The 20,374-nt window shown below is 43.0% G+C and overlaps 1 pseudogene; it reads right to left on the bottom strand.

The window, feature by feature from the left end:
• Positions 1–20,374, bottom strand: part of LOC148006609 (uncharacterized) — a 2,902,548-nt pseudogene that overhangs the window by 1,716,823 nt on the left and 1,165,351 nt on the right.

The following is a 20,374-nucleotide window of genomic DNA, read 5'->3' as shown; positions in this document are numbered from 1 at the left end:
ACAGAAAAAACAAACAAACAAACAAAAAAATTAGAGCAAGAAGCATTTGCACAGAGGCTCCGAGGTCTTGAGGCTGCGGTGGGTCCCAAGTGTTTTAGTGTTTATTTGACATGAAGGTTACAGCCCCAAAGTGATGAGTTTACTACTTAGGATTCTCATTTCATTAGCATCATTTCATTAGAAACAGTCTTTGACAGTTTCCTTTTGGTGTCCATGCATGCGATACCTCTGTCTCTGTGTGTACCTGCACATGTGTGAGCACGTGCAGGCACACACAGACATTCATGCATGGCTCACATTTGTGTGGAGATGCATGTGTGTGCAGACCAGAGAAGAACTTTGAGTGTCATTCCTTAGTCACTATCCACCTTTTAAAAATTATGTATTTGTTCTGCGTTCGTGTGCATGGTTTGACACTGTGGTAGTCACAGCACAACTTCAGAGTCAGCTCTCTGCTAATCCCCCTTGATGGGGTCTGGGAATTGAGCTCTGGTCATCAGGCTTCTGAGGTAAGTGCCTTTAATCTGATGAGCACTCTATCCAGCTCCCTTTCAAATCATTTCCAGGCACACCTCCCTCTGACCCAGTACTCAGCAGCTAAGCCAGGATTGATTGCTGGGTGACAAGGCTTGTAGAGTTGCCTTCCTTCTTCTGGGACTACAGATCTGGGACTGACAGACACCATGACTGTTTTTGTTCAGTGTGTATTCATTCTAGGGATCAAACTCAGGTGCTTATGCTTGAATAGCAACTCCTCACACAACCATATTCCCAGCTCTTCCTTCAATTTTGCAGTTCTGGGACTTGAACACAAGTCCTCATGAAGGTTAGCTAAGTAAGTCCTTCATGAATGAGCAACACCTATAGGCACAGTAATTCTTTCATTACACATTCCAATTACCTGTGAAGTCAGGAACAAGGCAGAAAACACTTGAAGCAGTGGTCTTGGAAAACACAATCCCTCAGTTTTCATTTTCTAAGCTGTAGATTGACATGGTAGTGCTGACTTTTTAGGGTTGTCATGAGAAATAACCAAGGCGATGTGTTGTTCCTGCCATGTAACGATCTTGTGGTAGAACTCCTTTATGTAAGGACTTGGTTGTTTTATTTCATTTTATTCTCTCTCTGTGTGTGCATGTATGTGTATGTATTTGTTTACATGCTACATGTGAATATGTATGTCTACGTATGGTGTGTGTATATGTAAATAATCTATGTTTATGCTGTATATGAAATTGTGTGTCTGCATGTTCATGATGTGTATGTATGTCTGCATTTGTGCATTATGTGTGTGTTTGTACATGTTTGTATGTGATTTGTGTGTCTGTGTATGGTTTATGTGTATGATGTGTGTATATGCATGATGTGTGTGATTGTATATGTGTATAAATATGTGTGTGTGACGTGTTTGTCTGTGTATGGTATGTGTGTATGATGTGTGTATATGCATGATGTATGTGCTTGTGTGTGTCTGTATGGTGTGTTTATATGCATATGGTGTGCGCATGTTGTGTGTGAGTATGTGTGTTTGTATGGTATGTGAATACTGCATTGAGGCCACTTGTGTGTGCATGATATATATGTGGGGTGTGTGTATGGTATGTGTGTAGGACATGTATGGTATGTGGTTTTGTATGATTTATGTGTGCACGTAGCAGGGTGCACTTGCAGAGATTGGGAGAAGATCCTTCCACTACCAGTTCTCTCCTTTTACATGGGTTCCTGGAACTGAACTCAGATTTCAAGGCAAGGGATTTATTTACCTTTCGAGCCTAATCTGGCCCTCTTTATAAGTACTTTTTAAATGCAGGGTTTTCCAAATTACTGTTTTTGGTTTTTTCCCCTTTGTTTTTCTTATCTTTTTGTAGGGGAATTCGGTAGGGAAAATTCTGTAGCTTTCTTGTTTTTTAACTTTCCCAAACAACCATATTGTTCTTCAGATATTGCCATAGGCTGAATGGGCTTCAGGACTTGTTCCATTCGATGAAGTTTTGAGCACAAGATGTGTTTTCAATTACTCCTGTGGAAGGCTCTTCTGAATACTTTGAAGACCCTGGGATTGAACTCTTGCTTTGATAGATTTTATTTTATTTTTGAGGTAGATTTTGGCACACACCAATCTCCTTTGCCTGGAAGATTCTGTGATCTCTACATAGTTTTCTTACATCTGTTATAGTAATATTAATATTAGTCACTGGAAATGATATCAGAGGAATAATATCTTTACAGTGTGAAATATTTCTGCTCTCTTCATTCCCTCCAGGATGTTCACATTGGGTGTGACAGAGTGTTCTACCTGGCATGCAAGAATGGCATGGTGCAACTGCATTACTAAAATGAACAAATGTACATTTAGTTAACATGAGATTTCTTAAACTGTCACTTCATAGAGCAAAGAGGTTATGGCCGGAAGATCTGAGTAAGGATGGGTACCGTTTTTTGTTGTTGTTTGTGTTGTTAGGGTTGTTGTTGTTGTTGTTGTCGTCGTCGTTGCTCTGTGTGTTTTTGGTGTCAGGGGAAGGCTGTTGTGTTCTCACTGGGGAGGAGGGTGTTATCTAGAACTCAGTTAGATAGTATGTCGAACGTTTTTGTTGATGAGGAATTTCATTTGGGTTGGAAGGACCACAGGAATGGAAACTGAGTGTGAGTGGTAGGAGAGCTTGCCCTAGTCTGGGCTGCATCCTGGGAGAGGGATGGCAGCGTGGAAGTTGCTTCAGAAAAGGATGGAAACATTGTATCTGTAGCCAGGAAGCAGAGAAAAATGGGTGTTGTTTCTAAGCTTTCTTTCTTCTTTGTATGCAGTGCAAGCCTGAGCCCAGGGAATGGTGGTGTCTATATTTAGAGTGGGTCTTCCCTCCTTAATTAATCTAATCAAGATACTTTATCAGAGACATGCCTGGTGACTGTTTCCTGGGTGGTTGTAGATAGAGTCAGATTGACAGCTAATAGTATGCATCACAGCTGGTCCCTGGATGCTTTAACATGGAATGGTGTGTGTTGAGTTGGTGCAGAGGTGACAGTTGTTGAGCAAGAACTTTGGATTTAGCGGGAGCTTTTAATTTAGGGAGCTAGAGTCCACAGAAACGATACGTGTGTAATTTACCACATGTCAGTGAAGACAGAGAGGATAGAGAATAACTAGATATATGAAAATGGGTTGAAGAAAACTGCTTAGGTGTCCTTGAAGACTACATATGAAGGAGGATACACTATGCCATCGTGAAAGCATTAGGCATTCTCTTAACTCTGCAGTACAGGGGTGAATTTGGAATACCCCAAAAACATCAGTGTCCCCATGGGAATGGGGAAAAAGTAACATACAACCAAACATTGGAGGCCAGAATCAGTGGCCTTACACCTCCAGAGAATGTGTCCTTAAGGAAGACTGAGCATTGAACTTTGTCCCCCAGGAAGGAATCACCTCATTTCTTATTTTGTTATCATTTTGGTAAGGCTGAATAGACAAATCCCTTGTTTAAAGATGTCATTCTGCTGGTTGATGTTTTACCCTTGTTGGATGATATCTTAGAGAAGCCTTTTGGTTTTCTGTCTGAACAGGAAACTGGAGAACTTTCAGCTGGGCAACTGTGACCTGATCCTCTTTGTACTGCTCCCCAACCTGTGGAGAGCTCCTCTCCTAGCTGGCAACTCTCTCTTTCTCTTTGGGGAGGTTGCGAGGCCATGACTCTTGTACAGGTTTTGGCAGTGCAACTGAGGGCTTACCTTCAGAAACGGTGTGGAGGACTCTTGGAAAACTTGTCTCTGGGAATGTGAGGGCCTTTCCCTTTGGAAGAGTCAGACAGAGGGGGTCTCTAAGGAGGGGCTCTTCAGGGCCTATGAAGTGGCCTCTTAGCGATTCTGTGTGGAAGTCTGTAGCCCTTACAAGGGGTTCATGTGTGGCAGATTTCAAGCAGCTCAACTCTTCCTTAATGTACTTTGGGATCATAAACTATATTAAAAGGAAGTTTTTGTTGTTTTCTCCTCTGTTATTTGCCTCTTTTAGTGGGGATGAGGAAATTAAAAACTCGCCATCTGAAGTGAGTGCTTCACCAAAAGGTGACACAGAAAAGACATAGAGCAAGTAAGGCACTACATGTGCAGATCTCCAGGTTAAAAGTCAGGCTCTCCCATCACAGCCTCCTCACTTCTTCCCAGACCTCCTCCCCACTGCCTTCTGATCTCCACATGTAGACAGCCCTTATCATATGGAATTTCTCAAATTTAGTACCTTGGTTCTCTTGTATCTTGTGAAGTTGATTGTGGCCACCATACCAGGAGCCTCCACAGTTGGTTATTTAAGGATGGGATTATTAGTTCGGCTTTTTATCTCCTACTTGAACTTTGTTGTGACTGAAATAAAGCTTTGGCAGCCTCTGGCCCTACCCTGACTGATGATGGATGATGCATGTTCCTTGTGTACCTGAGTTGGAAACTTAGAGGTTTTGACCTTTCTGAGGAGGGTCAAGCCCCGAAGATGACACACTTGAGGACTACAGCTGCAACAAATGTAGAATGTGGGGACTGAATTCATGAACTTTGTTTTGAAAAACAAGGAAGGTAAGCAGACTCTTCCATTTAGAGAATACAGAGGATCTACAGAGTTTTTTTTTTCTTGAAGCCATATTAATATCTGCATTTCTTTGTCTTATTACCCAAACCTCAAAGCTGTACTTTAGCATTAACTGTCAGAAAGTTAAAAGTAACATTTGAGATGTTCTAGAACAAGGCAGAAAAAAACACAAGGACACATTCCTTCCTTGTATTCAGTTTTGAGGTTCTTGTTGTGTCAGTTTGTCTTGTTTAGCAAAATGAAGAGGTAATGATACCAATAAGTGATTTCTTTTTCTTCTTGTCATCCACCTTCTTTATAAAGCGAGTATTCGTAAGAGAAATGTCTCCCCAGTTCCCTATTAAATTGTAAAGCATATATGTTCTAGTGAGAAAAGCCAACTACAGAGTCTAAGACAGTGGAGCATCCCTTAACTAATTCTTTGGTGAAAGAAGGTGGTAGTGGCAGAAAAGGTCCCTTTGAAACTCAGTAAATGAAATATCAGGGAGTAATTGCACAGTCACCCTGGTGTTAATTCAGACTCCAACTCTCATCTAGGTCTGCTTTGGCTCCCACAGTGTTTCTCTTCATTCATTGGCTGCCACTGTGATGCTACCCTACCCAACTCTGATGTCTTGGACACTCTCCTTTTTCTGTGGCCTCTGCCACCATGTCTGTCCCCAGTCACTCTCCTAAAATTCCAGTCCAGGCTGTTTCTCTCTCCTATAATTCAGGCTCTTGGGGCCTAGTTTTTTGGCTCTGTCCTGACTGCAGCATCAAACATAATGTGGTTTAGCAGGTACCCAACCCCGATGAATTAATATTCAGATGAATTAGTGAGTGGAGGCTAAAGCCAAATCAGACAACCAACAGGAGCCAAATACATTACTGGAAATCCAACATAGTGGATGCCGAAGGATGGAAGGGGTTCCACAGGGAATCATAGTCCTCGATCCCCAGGAGGCAGTGCTTGTTGGTTAGGATTTTCTTGGTGCAGGGAAATATGGACACAGCATTAAAGCACTTAGTAGGAGTGGGGACCCTTAAACACTGTGTAGAGGGCTTAGTGGAGCTGAGCCTGGGAAGGGAGATTGGGTCAGAGCAGGTGTCCAGGTATGGCTTGTTTGGTAGAGTTCAGATGACTGTCTATTGCAGGGGATGAGCTGTTGGGTCTGGCTGGCTTCCACCATTAATCATTGCCTGAACGTAAGCAAGTCCCTGGGTCTCTTTCTTCATCTGCAATGTGACAAGATAATTCTCGTTGTAAAGAGATTGAAAGGGAAAGGGAGTTTGGCTGTGAAATAAGTAAGGATGCCTTTTGATCAGCTGCTTCCTGACTGAGTATTGCCTGCAGTAGGCAATGGGTGGATGCATAGATGGATGGATGCATGTCTTGCTGGATGCACGGATGTTGGATTCATGGATGGATGGATGGATGCATGGCTGGCTGACTGGATGCATGCTGGATGGATTCATAGGTGGATGGATAGATGCATGCTGGATGGTTGCTTAGATGGATGGATGGATGCATGCATAGATGGATGGATGCATGGCTTGCTGGATGCATGCTGGATGGATGCATAGATGGATGGATAGATGGATGCATACATGGATGGATGCATGGATGTTGGATGCATGGATGCATAGATGGATGCATAGATGGATGCATGGCTTGCTGGATGCATGGCTTGCTGGACGCATGGATGGATGGATGCATAGATTGGATGGATGCATGGGTGGGTGCATGCATGGATGCTAATATGATATATGGATGTGAAAGCCATTCAGACACAAAATAAAAACTGAGGGTATAGGAATGAGCAAGTCAATTTTGTTCCTTGTCCAGAACTCTCAAAAGAGTTTGGACTGGAGAAGCTTACAACCTTACCATTTTTAAATACACTGTTTTAATGTTATTTGTTGAGAATTTCATACATTGATATAGTATATTTCATTATATCCACTTGAATAATCCCTTGAATACAGGGAAGCCTACTCATGAGTGAGGGGCCACCACTGCAGCATGGTCCACTCACTAGGGACCATACCCCTAAAGAAACCCCACCCCTAGCAGTTCTCAAGTGACAGAATCTTCTCAGCTGCAGGCAGGGGCTTCAGTGCCCTACCACATCCATGCGGGAATGTTGAGTGTTTGTTCTCCTGCTGGACAACAACTGCACTGAGTTTGTGAGTTCAACGACCATATCATGAGAACATGTCATTGTTTGGATCCAACTCCTTCTGACCTTTGGCTCTTAAACTCTTTCCACCTCTTTTCTTTCCAATAGTCCCTGAGCCTTGAGGGAACTTGATATGGTGGGAGCTTCTGTGGCTGAGCTCTCCACAGAGAGTTCATTCTCAATACTCGGACTAGTTATGAATGTATATTAACTACCATCCACTGTATGAAGATGCTCCCCCAATGACCACCGAGAGCTGTGTTAATCTATGAGCTTGTAACTGGTATAGTTTGATAATATATATCCATTTAAGAAAATAGTAGTTATGGTTCACTCCCAGGGCTTATGAGCCTCTCTGCCATGGTTTCCTGACCAGATTTACAATGCCAGGTAAAAGTTTCCTCTTGTAGTGCAGACCTTGAATCCACCCAGAAAATGATTGGTGATCCTCATTACATTCCTGCCATTTATGGCCCACCCATGAGTACATCTTGCCAGGGCTTTTGTTATGTAGCCCTGAGTAGTCACAGTGGAGTGAGAATAGTCTGCATAGCATCTTCTAGCATCATAAAGGGTGGCTATCAGGGGTGGAAGCTTCCTGCTAAGTACTGTCCAGGCAGGTCTGTGTGATGTCTTCAAGTTCTTTGACCTACATGTGTGGTGTCATCAGCTATAGGATCTTACCATCACATTCTGATGGGTAGCCCTGAGCAATGAGAATTGACAACTCTGGTATCAACCAACAACTTGAGAGCAAGGTGTCCTACATCTAGCTCTGGACTTTCTGAGAACTTGTAGCCAATGGAAGGAGAATTACCCACCTTGTAACTTTCGTTGTAAGTTGGCAAGTAGCTTTTCATATGGCTTTTGTATTTTAATGTTCATGGACATTTTACCTACTTGTATGTCTGTGTGAGGCTGTCAGAAATCCTGGAACTGAAGTTACAAGCAGGGGTGAGTTACCATGGGTGAGTAGGTGCTGGGAATTAAACCCAGGACCTCTGGAAGAGCAGCCTGTGCACTTAACTGTCCGTCTCTCTGGCCCTTTATATGGCTTTTTCAAATATCTTTAGTGTTAGTTAGTTCTTCTTCATCCTCTTCCCTGCAATCCTAAAGATTTTAAACCAGTGTTTCATTTATGCATTATTTAACTATTGATCTAAATTGGTAGAAAAGATTAAGAAAAACACATGGTTTACAAAATTATATTTGTAATTTGAAGAGGGGATTCTAAAGGCAATTATGTTCAAAACCAACATGGGGAAATCCTAAAAAGGATCTGGCCTCTGCCCCCTTGTTGGAACACCTTACCTGTGTTCTGATTTTCTTCTTTTGTTTATTTCTTTGTTTAAGGGTGTCTGCAATTCCTTTTTGTCCACAGGTGAACACTTTCCAGGCCATTCTGGCATCCGATGAATGTGATTCCTATGCCCTCTTTCTCTATCCTCCCAATGGTCTTCAGTTTTTGGAACTCACCCCAAAGAATCCTACATTGTCCAGCCGCAGCTTCCTGTTAAGGTGGGATTCTGCCAAGGGGAAGCAGATGATGTGAAGAGAAAAGCCCTGTATTTCAGCCTGACTAACAGTGAGCAGTCGGTGAAGAATCTCTACCAGTGAGTAATGTGGAGTGTGTGACTGTGGTATGCACTGGAAGGACATTTAGGAGGGACACTATCTCTAGTGCCCAGAATCCATTTGATAATAACATTTAGTGGCTTCTAAGAAAGGCGCTGGTTGAAATCCAAGAGCTAAGCTGGACCTCTGGAGCTTCAGGCTGTCCAAGATTTAAAGATTCTTTCTTTTTCCTGCACTATCTGTCAGGCATAGAAACCAGAAACAGCAGTGATTATATGTTTTTGCAGAACTACTGGGGCTTGCTGTGAAAAACATTGTTCTTGGGGCTACATAAAAATATCCAGTCATAACTAACTGCCTCAGTGGATGCTTTTCTGGAGAGGAGGCATCATGATTCAGTCTTTCAAACAGGTATCGTTAAGGATTAAATTATAAGTAGTATAATGGGGCGGAGGTAGATGAGGCTTTTATTCGTCTCAGGTTTCTCCTGGCACCATCACCAGAAATCATGCTGACTGGTTTACCCACAGCGTTGCCAGAGACAAATCCATTTCTTAGTCTCCCCAGTGGGTTATTCTGCTAGTGCTGCAATAGGCTATTCCGCAGGTATCTGTCCAGTTGGTGCTCCTAAGAGACTATAGACTTCAGGTGGGCTTTTTTGTCTTTGTATTTTGCAATACTAGCTTAGCTCACTGTAGTTACTTTGTGGCTTCCCATAGTTGCTTCTCAGTCAAACTAGATCATGGGCAGATAGAGTGACATATCAAAAATTTGCCAATCTCTTTATCTGCAGAGCATTGTGATAAAACCCTTGCAGATATTATCTTAATTAAAACTCTCTCAACTTATAGGCGGTAAGTATAACTATCTTCCCAGTTTTACCAATAGTCTTACCAAAATTATGAAAGGTGCTTATGTCAGAGTCAAATGGCCGAGCCATAGTCAATACAGCTCTGACGTATGGATACAGGGGTAATCTCTTATGCAGAGTATATAGGGTGTTTCTTATTTGGATTTCATGTTACCTGGTTGTGTGTATTTTGGTTATTTTTATCAGTCACTCGGTTACAGCTCACTCTGCCCCTCTCCTGCAATTTTGATATTTCTGGAAAGCATCAAAGGAGACAGTGAAGAACCGGAGTGAATGGATGACAGTGTTTGTGTGTGTGTGTGTGTGTGTGTGTGTGTGTATGTGTGTGTGTGTGTGCAAGCGCGCGTGTGTCCATGTGCGTGCATGTGTGTGTGAGCACGTGTATGAAGGCCTTTATGGCTCCAGTAGGGAAACACGACTTTCTCCTCACATGCTTTTTGCACACACACACACGTACAGGCACAGACACACGGGCATACACATGCACACACACAGCAACTTCTTATGGCTATGCAGGTACCAATTCTCATTCTAATACTCTGTGATTCTTGGTCCTTCCCAGATTCTGTTGGTGTCCAGGGACTTTGCCTTTAAAAATCATAGTATTTCAAGCACTCAGCCTTATTTCCAAGGGTTCTACATACAAGTGTCCCCTCCTGTCCTGTGATCCATACCGGGTCTTGGTCTCCATCTCACCCTAGTCTGTGTAGTCTAGACTCTAGAACAGACTTAGCAGTTGGCCTCTATCCTTTCTCCTCTAACCTCTTACCCTCTAGCTTAAACACTCTCTCTCCCCAGGTTGTACCTAGAGCCCCTTGGAAGGAGGGCTGAGTGCTTGAAATACTACAATTTTTAAGACACGGGCGTGTGCCAGAAAGGAGCAGCGTGAGACATGTCCAGAGTGATTGACAGATTTGGTGTGCCTCACACTTAATAAAATGAGACAAACTACAGATAATGGAATAACATAAAATGCAAGTCAGAATTATCCTACCACTACTCTGAGTGACAACTCTGCTACCTCCCCTTTCAGCGTGGGCTTTGCCTCCCATTCAGTGTTTCCATACTTAACACTGTCTCCTACGCTTCTTTCCTCCAGAATCTGTCAGTATCGTTGTCTTACGGGTTGAAACTGCATCACACATGCCCTGCATTGAGGACAACATTTGTAAACGAAAGTAGCTCAGGATCATGGTCCTAGCTCCCTCTGGATGCTTTGCTGTACCCCTCCAAGTAGAAGAACATTTTCCTAGTCCTGGAATCTCTTCCTCCAACAGAGGTCATACATTATTCATGTTTGCAGGCCTCTTCTGAAACATATGCATATTCAGGAAGGGAAGAGAGTAGTTCCTGGAAAGGGATTAGTCACAGGCAGGCCAGCATGTCTGTTCTGTTTTGTGATACAGTTTTTCTCTCTAGGAGACAAATTCTATCTGTGAGCATTCATAAACGACCTCAGTGTGGAGGGTAAATTAACTGTTTAGATTCCCACCAGGCACTGTGGCAAATGCCAGGATATTGATTTATGTCTCATTAGAAGGCATTTATTTAGATCCACTCTTGCATGATTTGTATTTCCTTACTCTTTGAAGCTTTGAAGCTGTCCACTTCCAAACTCAAGATGTTTCCCAGCTGCAATACCCTGCTGTGGGATGGGCTGGGGCTCCAGGGTCTCTTCTTACTGATTGGGTTCAGTTTTTAAAATTACATTACTGTGTGGGAGTTGGGGGTTGGAGGCAGCTTGTGGGGAGGTGTCTGGGTCGGAATCCAGTTGGTCAGAGTTTGTGCTCTCCCCCTACCCCATGGATTCTGGGTATAGCTCTAAGCTCTCTAGGTAAGTGGCTTTCCCCGCTAAGTCATTTTTTCGCCTGGAGTTTTGTCTTCTGTGGTGTGTTTTATTTGCAACCCTAATTTCTATAAGCACCAACTGAGGGCAAGAGTTGAAGCTCTGCTGATAGAACATTGCCTTGCAGACACAAAGCCCAGAGTTTTGACCTTGGTGCCACACAAACAAGGTTTATTATCACTCCTGGTATCCCAGTGTTTGGGAGGTGGAGGCAGGAGGAATAGAAGCTCAAGGTTATCATCAGCTACATGAGACTGTGTCTCAAAAAATGAAAAGAAACCTTAGCAATTGAATACAACAAATCTCAGAAGGGACGAACACTGACCTGACTGGAGAGGAGAGGGTTTATTTGGTTTACTGTCCTGGGTCACACAGTGCATTAGGGGAGCCAAGGCAGGAACTAAAGCAAGACAGGAACCTAGAAGGAGGTAGGAACTGGAGCAGAAGCCATGGAGGAACATTATTATTGGCTTGGTTCCTCTGTCTTACTCAGCCTGATTTCTTACAACCAGAGATGGTACCCTAGGATGGTATCACCCATAGTGAACTGCTCTTCCTCCCACCAATCATTAACCAAGAAGACGCCCCTCCCCCAGACTTGCCTTCAGGCCTGTGTGATTGAGGCAATCTCTTCTCAGGTCTGCATCAGGTACTGTCCAGCCAGTACAGCAGAGTATCATGAATACACTTGGGTACAGGTAGTGGCTAGTGGACAGTGCACAGAATGAGATAGAGATAGAGAACTGAAGAAAACCTCAACTCTCTTCATCATTGCAGTAGAAACCTAGACTAGAATGATGAATACTTTCCCCAGTGAACAAAGATCTTGTTATATGATTCAGTGAATCTTAGTACCTCTTTTTAGCCATTCTCTGTTATTCTTGATTGTTGACTTTTGAGGAAATTACATAGTCTGGGATAATTTGGGTTTTGGTATTTTGTGCAATGTCGGCGCCAGCACCAACACAGTACCGAGAATCGGGCTAAAGCCTACGGGATGAAAGAAACACACATACACACACACAGTTTATCGTGCCAAGCCAGAAGAGGAAGAGAGGGAGACGGAGAGGGAGAGAGAGAGAGAGAGAGAGAGAGAGAGAGAGAGAGAGAGAGGAAGAGCGGAAGGAAGAGTGAGAGTGAGCAAGAAGAGTGAGTGTGAGGAAGAAGAGTGAGAGTGAGGAAGAAGAGTGAGAGACTCCTGTAGCTTTATTCACCACTTATATACCCAAGTCTCCAGGTAGAAAATAACTGGGAAGCACAGTGGGAAACCCTGTCTCCTGACTACCTGGCTCATGACTTCAGTAACAAAAGACCTACCAGGAGACCTGAATTAATTAGGGAGAAATCCCAGAAGACCAGCCTAAATCTCAAGGATAAATGCTGAGGAAGTAAAAGGCAGAAGTAAATTGACCACCACCCAGGTGTGGTCCAGGTGTGTCCGTTCCACATGCATCAGCCGGGCTCAGCAGAGGTCATGCAGTGGAGACACTGGGTGTTTACTACTTGGTCTTTTCTTCCTGTGCCATAAATACATGGGAGAGGCCTCTGTCCAACAATCCCATGACTTCTTAACTGTGGCCATGCAGTTACAAAGCGGTCAGGCCCAAATCCAATATGGGACTACATCTCCCCTGTTACTCTTTTATAAAAGACCATTAGGTGGAAGTAGTGGTCTGAGAGAGATCAGACACGCCTCACAGAGTGCCCACCTCGGCCATGGCGAGCCACTCTTGCAGTTAGGACAGCACCCAAATGGCTAGGAATGAACTTATGCTGTAACACACCGTTCTGCGCTATAAGTGTGTGTTTACTGGGGGAGAAATCTGGTTCTACTGGGACATTTTCTGCAGGTTCAGTAGTTGTTTAGAGAAATAGTTCAGGAGGGAAGAAAACACTTTGTGTTTAACAGAGTATAGTGTAATAGTTAGGGTAGGACAGTTGTTGTCAAGTTTGAATCTTGGCCATGCTAAGGCAACTTATTTCACCCTCAGGTCTCTGATTTTCATTTATAAACGTATTGCCAGGATTTGTTATTAGTATATGTTATGTTTTGAGTGCCTGCATTAGTCTGTTCCTCAGAAGACAATTAAGACCATCATTACTAATCTTTAGAGGATTTAAAACATAGCAAACTGGAGGATGGGGGGGGGGGGAAGTGAACAGCTGGGCTGGAAAACAGAGAAACTTAAAACAGAAAGTCTCATTAAAAAGCTTTTGCCTCCTGGCTCCTTTTCTGCTTGATGAAGTTTGATGAGCATTTGTTTTTGTTAAAGCCAAAGGCATGGATTTCTTTTAAACGTTCTAGAACTTTCAAATTCTTCTAACAATCTCCTAAAATATTCAGTGTGAGTTCTTTCTATCTAAAGAGATTTAAAGGCACGAATCAAAAGTTTCCTCAAAGGGATTTTGTGTTACAGATGTGTTTTTGAGTGGCCTTTTGTTGGGGGTTGTGTTTTCCTGGCCCAGGAAGAGCACACAGTTATTGGAAAGTGGGTGTATGTACAGTTGTCTGAAACCTGAGGAGCGGGCTATGGCCCAGCACAAAACTGTAAACTGATCTAAAACCTTCAGAGAGTTTTCTTTTGCAATCGGTCATGGTTCTTGAATCGTGAACTTTGTAGATGACAATGTGTCACAGTGTCAAAGGTTGTGTGTGGCTGTTTAAGAGCTCAGAAAGGCATGAAATGGAACCAGTCACTGGGAACTGAGGGTAACAGCATAACCCAGGAGGGACATGATCTGTGGTATTTAATCAGCTGCCAAATGTAGTCAATGCTGACATCTAAATGCTAGAATGCTTATGAAAAAGACATTCAGGGGGAGATTGTCCAACTGGAAGCTTTTAAGTCTTAGAGGAGAAAAATACTTTTAAATTTTATTTAAAAAAATATTTATGTGTGTTCATGTGTACAAGTTCATGTGTGGGAAAGCCTAGCCCTTAAGAAAGAATGTTTGGTGAGCTGTGTGAAGCATAGAAACATGTAATTGTTATTATTTATGTTCAGAGGAAACACTGGTGTCCCAGAGGTTTATCCAGCAGCTGTGGGCTTACTCTGGGCAGCTGTTGACATGGGGCTGAGACCTTCTAGTACCAGCTCAAGGTACGAAATGCGCAGCTTCTGGTCGTGGATGGACTTGAGTTCCCCCGCAGCTCTGTTGTGTAGTTTGAAGACAGATGCTGTTTGAACCTTATTTTCTGAATAGAGAGCACCCTTCTCAGTAAGTTTTAACTTCCCCTTTAAGCATATAGGATTTGGTTTCCTGAGTCAGGGAATTAGGATTTTGTTAAAGGCTCAGAAAATTTCTCTTCTTTTTAGTATTGTTTTCATTAGGGTGTGTGTGTGTGTGTGTGTGTGTGTGTGTGTGTGTGTGTGTGTGTGTCTGTGCATGCCTGCCTACCTGCCTGCCTGTGCATATGTATATGTGTTGTATCCACCCCATAGAAATAGGAATAGGAGAGGTGCTCTGAAGTGGCCTCAGGGCAGCTTATGCAGCATGATGGTATAGACAGGTTCCATGCTGCCACCCTGAGCAGTGTTTCTTTGTCCTGAGAGCTGGCTGCAGCCCTGCTCATATTGGGAGCTTTCAATTCCAGGCTGCAGTAGGTTTTTGGTTGTCACAGCAGAGAGTATCTACATTCTCACCGCCAGGGAGTAGGACTCCATTTGCAGCGAGAGAGATTCATGGGGAAAGACTGCAGTGCACTTGTTAGTCTCAGTAGATTGAGCAGCTGTGAACTTTCCCTTCACTAAGGCCATCCCTAACTCAAGCCTCTGGAACTGTTCCCTACAGCTTTTACTCTGGACTGAGCTCACCCTCCCTGTTGCCTGCCCTGATCCTCAGCTTCTACCTGGTTCCAGGCAGCTACACAAACAGACCAGTTCTTTTAGTCTGGGGCAGGGATTTTGTTGCAGCTTTCAACCTGGAGTAGCAAGCGCTACTGAGGTGCTGGGGTCCTTGCAGCTGGGAGAATTGAAGTAGAGGAGGAAGGTGCGGCCCAAGGTCGCAAGCTCTGGGCCAGGGTGTGGTGGTCTCACAGGTGGCCATTTCTGAGCACCATCTCCACTGCTGTTTCTCACCCCCTGGCTTCTGATACTCGCAGGCCGCTTCTGACATTCCCATAGCGATGCAGGATGGGGAGGGTTCTGTGGGCAACAAGTAGACACACCACCCAATCCGGATCAGGCGACCCAAGGGTGTGTGTTAGCCCCGCCTTCGCCCTCTCCCCCATGTCCCACCCCCAGACTGCTGCCAAGTTGCTCAAATGGTTCTAGCTGTTGGTGGGGTCCTACAGCTGTGATAGGCTCCCCCTCTCCGGCCCCTCCTCCCCACCCACCTCTCAGGCCCTCCTGGAATAGCTGTCCTCCTCTGGGGCCCTGCACTTGCTCCCAGCCATGGTGGCTAGGCTCACTGCTCTCCTCCTTTACCTAGTTTTCTCCTTCACCATCCAGGTCCAGACATGTAAGGTGAGTGAGGGCTGGGGCACCTGGGCACCCCAACCTGGTGCCTGGGGGTCACTCTGTGCATGAGCGACTTTGTCTCTACCTGGCTGGCCTGAGGTGTGGCGTCGGGGTAGGAATAGGGAGACCTGGCTGCTCTGGGCCTAGGGGTGAGGGTCTAAGATTTTCTGGAACTGAACCAACTCTGAATTGAAGATGAGGGATGGGACCTTCTTAGGGCTGGAATGAAAACACTAGGATGTTAAAATCCTAGCCATGTATTAGTGATAACAGCTGTCTCCAGTAGTGTACCTTGGGAAAAACCTTGGAAAAAGCAGTCATTTTGAAAATTGACCGTGAGGACACCTGCAGCAAAAGCATCTGGAGAGCATCCCAGGAGACTCTCTGGCCATTTTCATTGGGAACTCGGAGGGTTAGTAGAGAGACAAAGGGAAATTAGGGTGGGGGCGACTTGGACCTCTTAACAGCATCCTACATGCTTGTGGTGTCTGTCCCTACACTTCTAGAGACTCTGGTCATATTTTGTGGAGGAGGTGGACACAGAAATTGTGCTGATTCAAGGGAAAACGTTTCTTTCACCTTGTGCAACTCAATTTGTAGACCAGGCCTAAGTGGCTTTTGCAGTTCTCTGGTGGAACTTTTGGGATCACTTAAGTATACAATCATATGGTCTGCAAATCATGATATTTTGACTTCTTCCTTTCCAATCTGTATCCCTTTCATCTCCTTTTGTTGTCTGATTGCTCTGGAACTATATTGAACTCTCAAGAACTATATTGAATAAGTAGGGAGAGAGTGGGCAGCCTTATCTAGTCCCTGATTTTAGTGGGATTGCTTCAAGTTGCTCTCCGTTTAGTTTAATACTAGCTACTGGTTTGATGTATATGGCTTTTACTATCTTTAGGTATGGGCCTTGAATTCCTGTTCTTTCCAAGAACTTTATCACGAAGGGGTGTTGTATTTTGTCAAAGTCTTTCTCAGCCTCTAATGAAATGATCATGTGGTTTTCATCTTTCAGTTTGTTTATATAGTAGATTACGTTGATGGTTTTTTGTGTGTTAAACCATCCCTGCATCCCTGGGATGAAGCCTACTTGATGATGATGGGTGATTGTTTTGATATGCTCCTGTATTCGGTTTGGAAGAATTTTATTGAGTATTTTCTGTTGATATTCATAAGGGAAATTGGTCTGAAGTTCTCTTTCCTTGTTGGGTCTTTGTATGGTTTAGGAATAAGAGTAATTGTGGCTTCATAGAAGGAATTCGGGAGTGCTCCACCTTTTTCAATTTCATGGAATAGTTTGGATACTATTGTTATGAGGTCTTCTATGAAGGTCTGATAGAATTCTGCACTGAACCAATCTGGACCTGGGCTCTTGTTCGTTGGGAGACTTTTAATGACTGCTTCAGATTCAATGCAATTCCCATCAAAATTCCAAGCCAATTCTTCATAGAGTTAGACAGAACAACTTGCAAATTCATCCGGAATAACAAAAAAGCCCAGGGTAGCTAAAACTATCCTCAACAATAAAAAGACTTCCGGGGAAATCATTATCCCTGAACTCAAGCAGTATTACAGAGCAATAGTGATAAAAATTGTATGGTATTGGTATAGAGACAGACAGATAGACCAGTAGAATAGAATTGAAGACACAGAAATGAACCCACACACCTATGGTCACTTAATTTTTGACAAAGGAACCAAAGAAAAAAGATAGCATTTTCAGAAAATGGTGCTGTTTCAAATGGAGGTAAGCATGTAGAAGAATGCAGATCTATCCATTCTTATCACCTTGTACAAAGCTTAAGTCCAAGTGGATCAAGGACCTCCACATCAAACCAGATACACTCAAATTTATAGAAGAAGAAGTGGGGAAAAACCTCGAACACATAGGCACTGGAGAAAATTTCCTGAAGAAAACACCAATGACTTATGCTCTAAGATCAAGAATCAACAAATGGGATCTCGTAAATCTGCAAAGCTTCTATAAGGCAAAAAACACAGTTGTAAGGACAAAATGGCAACCAACAGATTGGGAAAAGTTCTCAGACTCAGGAAACCCCAACTATGTTGTGGCATTGGCGCGACCTTCTGTCCCAGCTCAGGGCTGCTGTGGTACCTCTGGTTGCCTAGGTGTGCTTGGGGCTTGGGCAGGGAGCATCTCAGTTAGCTCTCTGTACACCCTTTAGACTCATGCTTAATTTCCACCCTGAAGCAGGTTTAGAGTGAAGCCCTAGTTGTTAATATTCAGTGGATGGGGGTGGATTTCCATATCGGGTTACTTTGGTTCTAAGCCAGGAATGGGTTTGTCAATTTGTTACTAAAATTTCCAACCCTAACAGCCCATGTAAAAGATACACAATCCAAATATTTTAATTATAAGTTATGTGCCTAGATTGGGCATATCTAATATAATGCTAACTTATTTCCCAATTCTAAGACACCTTATTACTTCTGGTTTCTCCCAGCCACATGATTCTGGTGCATAGTGGCTTCCTTCTCTCTTCTTCCTTCATTCGTTTTCTCCTTCTACTTGCCACTGCCTCCTGAGACTCCAGTCCCACCTTTCCTATCCACTACCCAATCATAGGCTCTAACCTTTTATTGACCTATTAAAGTGGAGAGAAAGTTCACATAGCATCACCTAAGTACATGATGCTCTGCTGGTGGGGTTGGGGCAACCCCTCTTGAGGAACCAATATGAACAACAATATACAAGCAGCATCAAGCCAAACCACTACAGTTTACTCGTAAGATCTCAGTTTTTAGTACAAAATCCTATTGGATTATTATGTTAGTTGTTTAAATGTGTATCTTACTATATTTCTTACACAGCTGTTTTCCAAATGTGGGTTTGTCTGGTGTTCTGTACCAGCATAGAGTATTCATAGTTAACAGTGTACTTTCTTGCCACCAATACATGAATTTTTGTTGGATATGCTAAAGAGTCATAATGGATTTACACAGGAAAGCTAATTGTCAGAATTTTGTTTTGTTTTTGAGTCAGGGTTTTCTGTATAGCCCTGGCTGTCCTGGAACTCACTTTGTAGACCAGGCTGCCTTCAGACTTACACAGATGTGCCTGCCCTCTGTCTCTCAATGCTAGGGTTTAAGTCCTGTGCCGAGCTTGATACTTTTCTTTGTCATATTCTCTCTCTCCCTCTCTCCCTCTTTTTTTTTTTTTTGCCCCAATCAATGGATTTTATTTGGTCACAGGGTCACAGGCCAGGTATGGCCCCAGCCTTATTTGACCTTCTTCTTTGGGGATCAGTTTGTTGGACTGGTCGAACTTCTTGTACCTGTAGACTACACTGTGTGCAGGCATGAGTAGCACTTGTGGCAGATCATCTTGTCACAATTGTAATTCTGGACAAGGTGACAAAGGGATGACTGAATGATGCCACTGTGCAGACGCAGCACCAGGTGCAAGGTGGACTCTTTCTGGATGTTGTAGTTGGACAGGGTGTGGCTCTCCTCCAAATGTTTGCCAGCGAATATCAGCTCTGCTGGTAGGTGGGATGCCTTCCTTGTCTCGGATCATTATTGATGGTGTCACTGGACTCAATCTTAAGAGTAATGGTCTTGCCCATTAGGGTCTTCATGAAGATCTGCATGTTGGCATCTGCTACTTGACCACCTTGTTGACGAGAAAGAGTGGTTTGGGGTTTTTGGGTTTTTTTGTTTCTTTGTTTTGTTTTTTCTTTTTATTACTTAGATCATTTTGTTGACTTCTCGGTGTTTGTTGAGGGATGTTATAAAATGCATTTTAAATATATTTACCTAGATCTTCAGTGCTTGCTCTGTCCTTTATCTTAACAGGCAGGTGTACTTTGATTTGGGACTGAATAGACTTTGTTGAAATTGTTTCCAGTCTGTGTTCTTCTTTCATTGGCCTTTCATGAGTCAGTTTTTCACAGAATTGGCTGTCACAGTACACGAAAGATTTGGCCAGAGCTTGAGACAAGAAGAAATGGGTGGCAGTTTTAGGACCTGTACTATCATATTTTGGAACACCAGGGGGATTATTAGAAGTACTATTATTATAATGTAATGTTATCCTAATAGTTGGGTTATAATAATCCTTATTAACAATCTCTGGTTATTCTAAGTCAGTAATTTTCCTTATGAGATAATATTTGCTTTCATCTCCATAAATATAATAGTAATGTGGCAGAACTAGTAACAGCTAATAATGAAAGAACAATTCCCTGTGTATATAGACTTTGTTTTTTTTATGAACTACTTTTTGAAATATGTCGAATTATAACAGCAGTATTGTCGGTATCAGGAATTGCCTTGAGCAGCGACACCATTTGGTAACTGTTGACATGGAAACAGCCCTACATTCCCAGTATTCCTTTGGTCCAAATCCCAACTCCACATGGGAGTAGTTATGTCATATTCCAAATGAAAGGCAGACTTCTTCTACCCTCATGCTCTCTCTTCTCTTCATTATTTTCTCTTCTTTCTCTCGCCCCTTTCCCTTGTCTTCTTCCCCCATTAAATCTCACCAAGTCGAACTATGTTAGTTTTTTGTGCTCTATTTGGATGGGTGTGGTGGGTACTTTATTACAACGAGATTTTAATAACAACAAGTATGATAATTTAAGAGCTTGGAAATCAGACTGACTGGAAATAAATTCCAATTTGGGCACTCACCAGCTGTTGAACTTATATTACTAATATAAAAGTTGTGGGTGATAGTAATTTTTCCTTATAGTGTTGTGAGAATTAATCTAACTCCTTGTAAACCTCTTGTGTTTTATTACTTATCAACAACATTGGGTAGTAGTAGCCATTGTAATTGTTTCATTAAATAAAATTTGTAGAGTTGTGCAGAATGGAGTTTATCAAAGCTAAATAGGTGAAACTACACATAACTAAATTGTATAA

Source organism: Rattus norvegicus, chromosome 2 (assembly GCF_021556685.1).
Source record: "Rattus norvegicus strain SHRSP/BbbUtx chromosome 2, alternate assembly SHRSP_T2T, whole genome shotgun sequence".
Taxonomy (NCBI): Eukaryota; Metazoa; Chordata; class Mammalia; order Rodentia; family Muridae; genus Rattus; species Rattus norvegicus.
The sequence above is the reverse complement of the archived record's forward strand: the minus strand, read 5'-3'. Positions and strand labels throughout refer to the sequence as shown.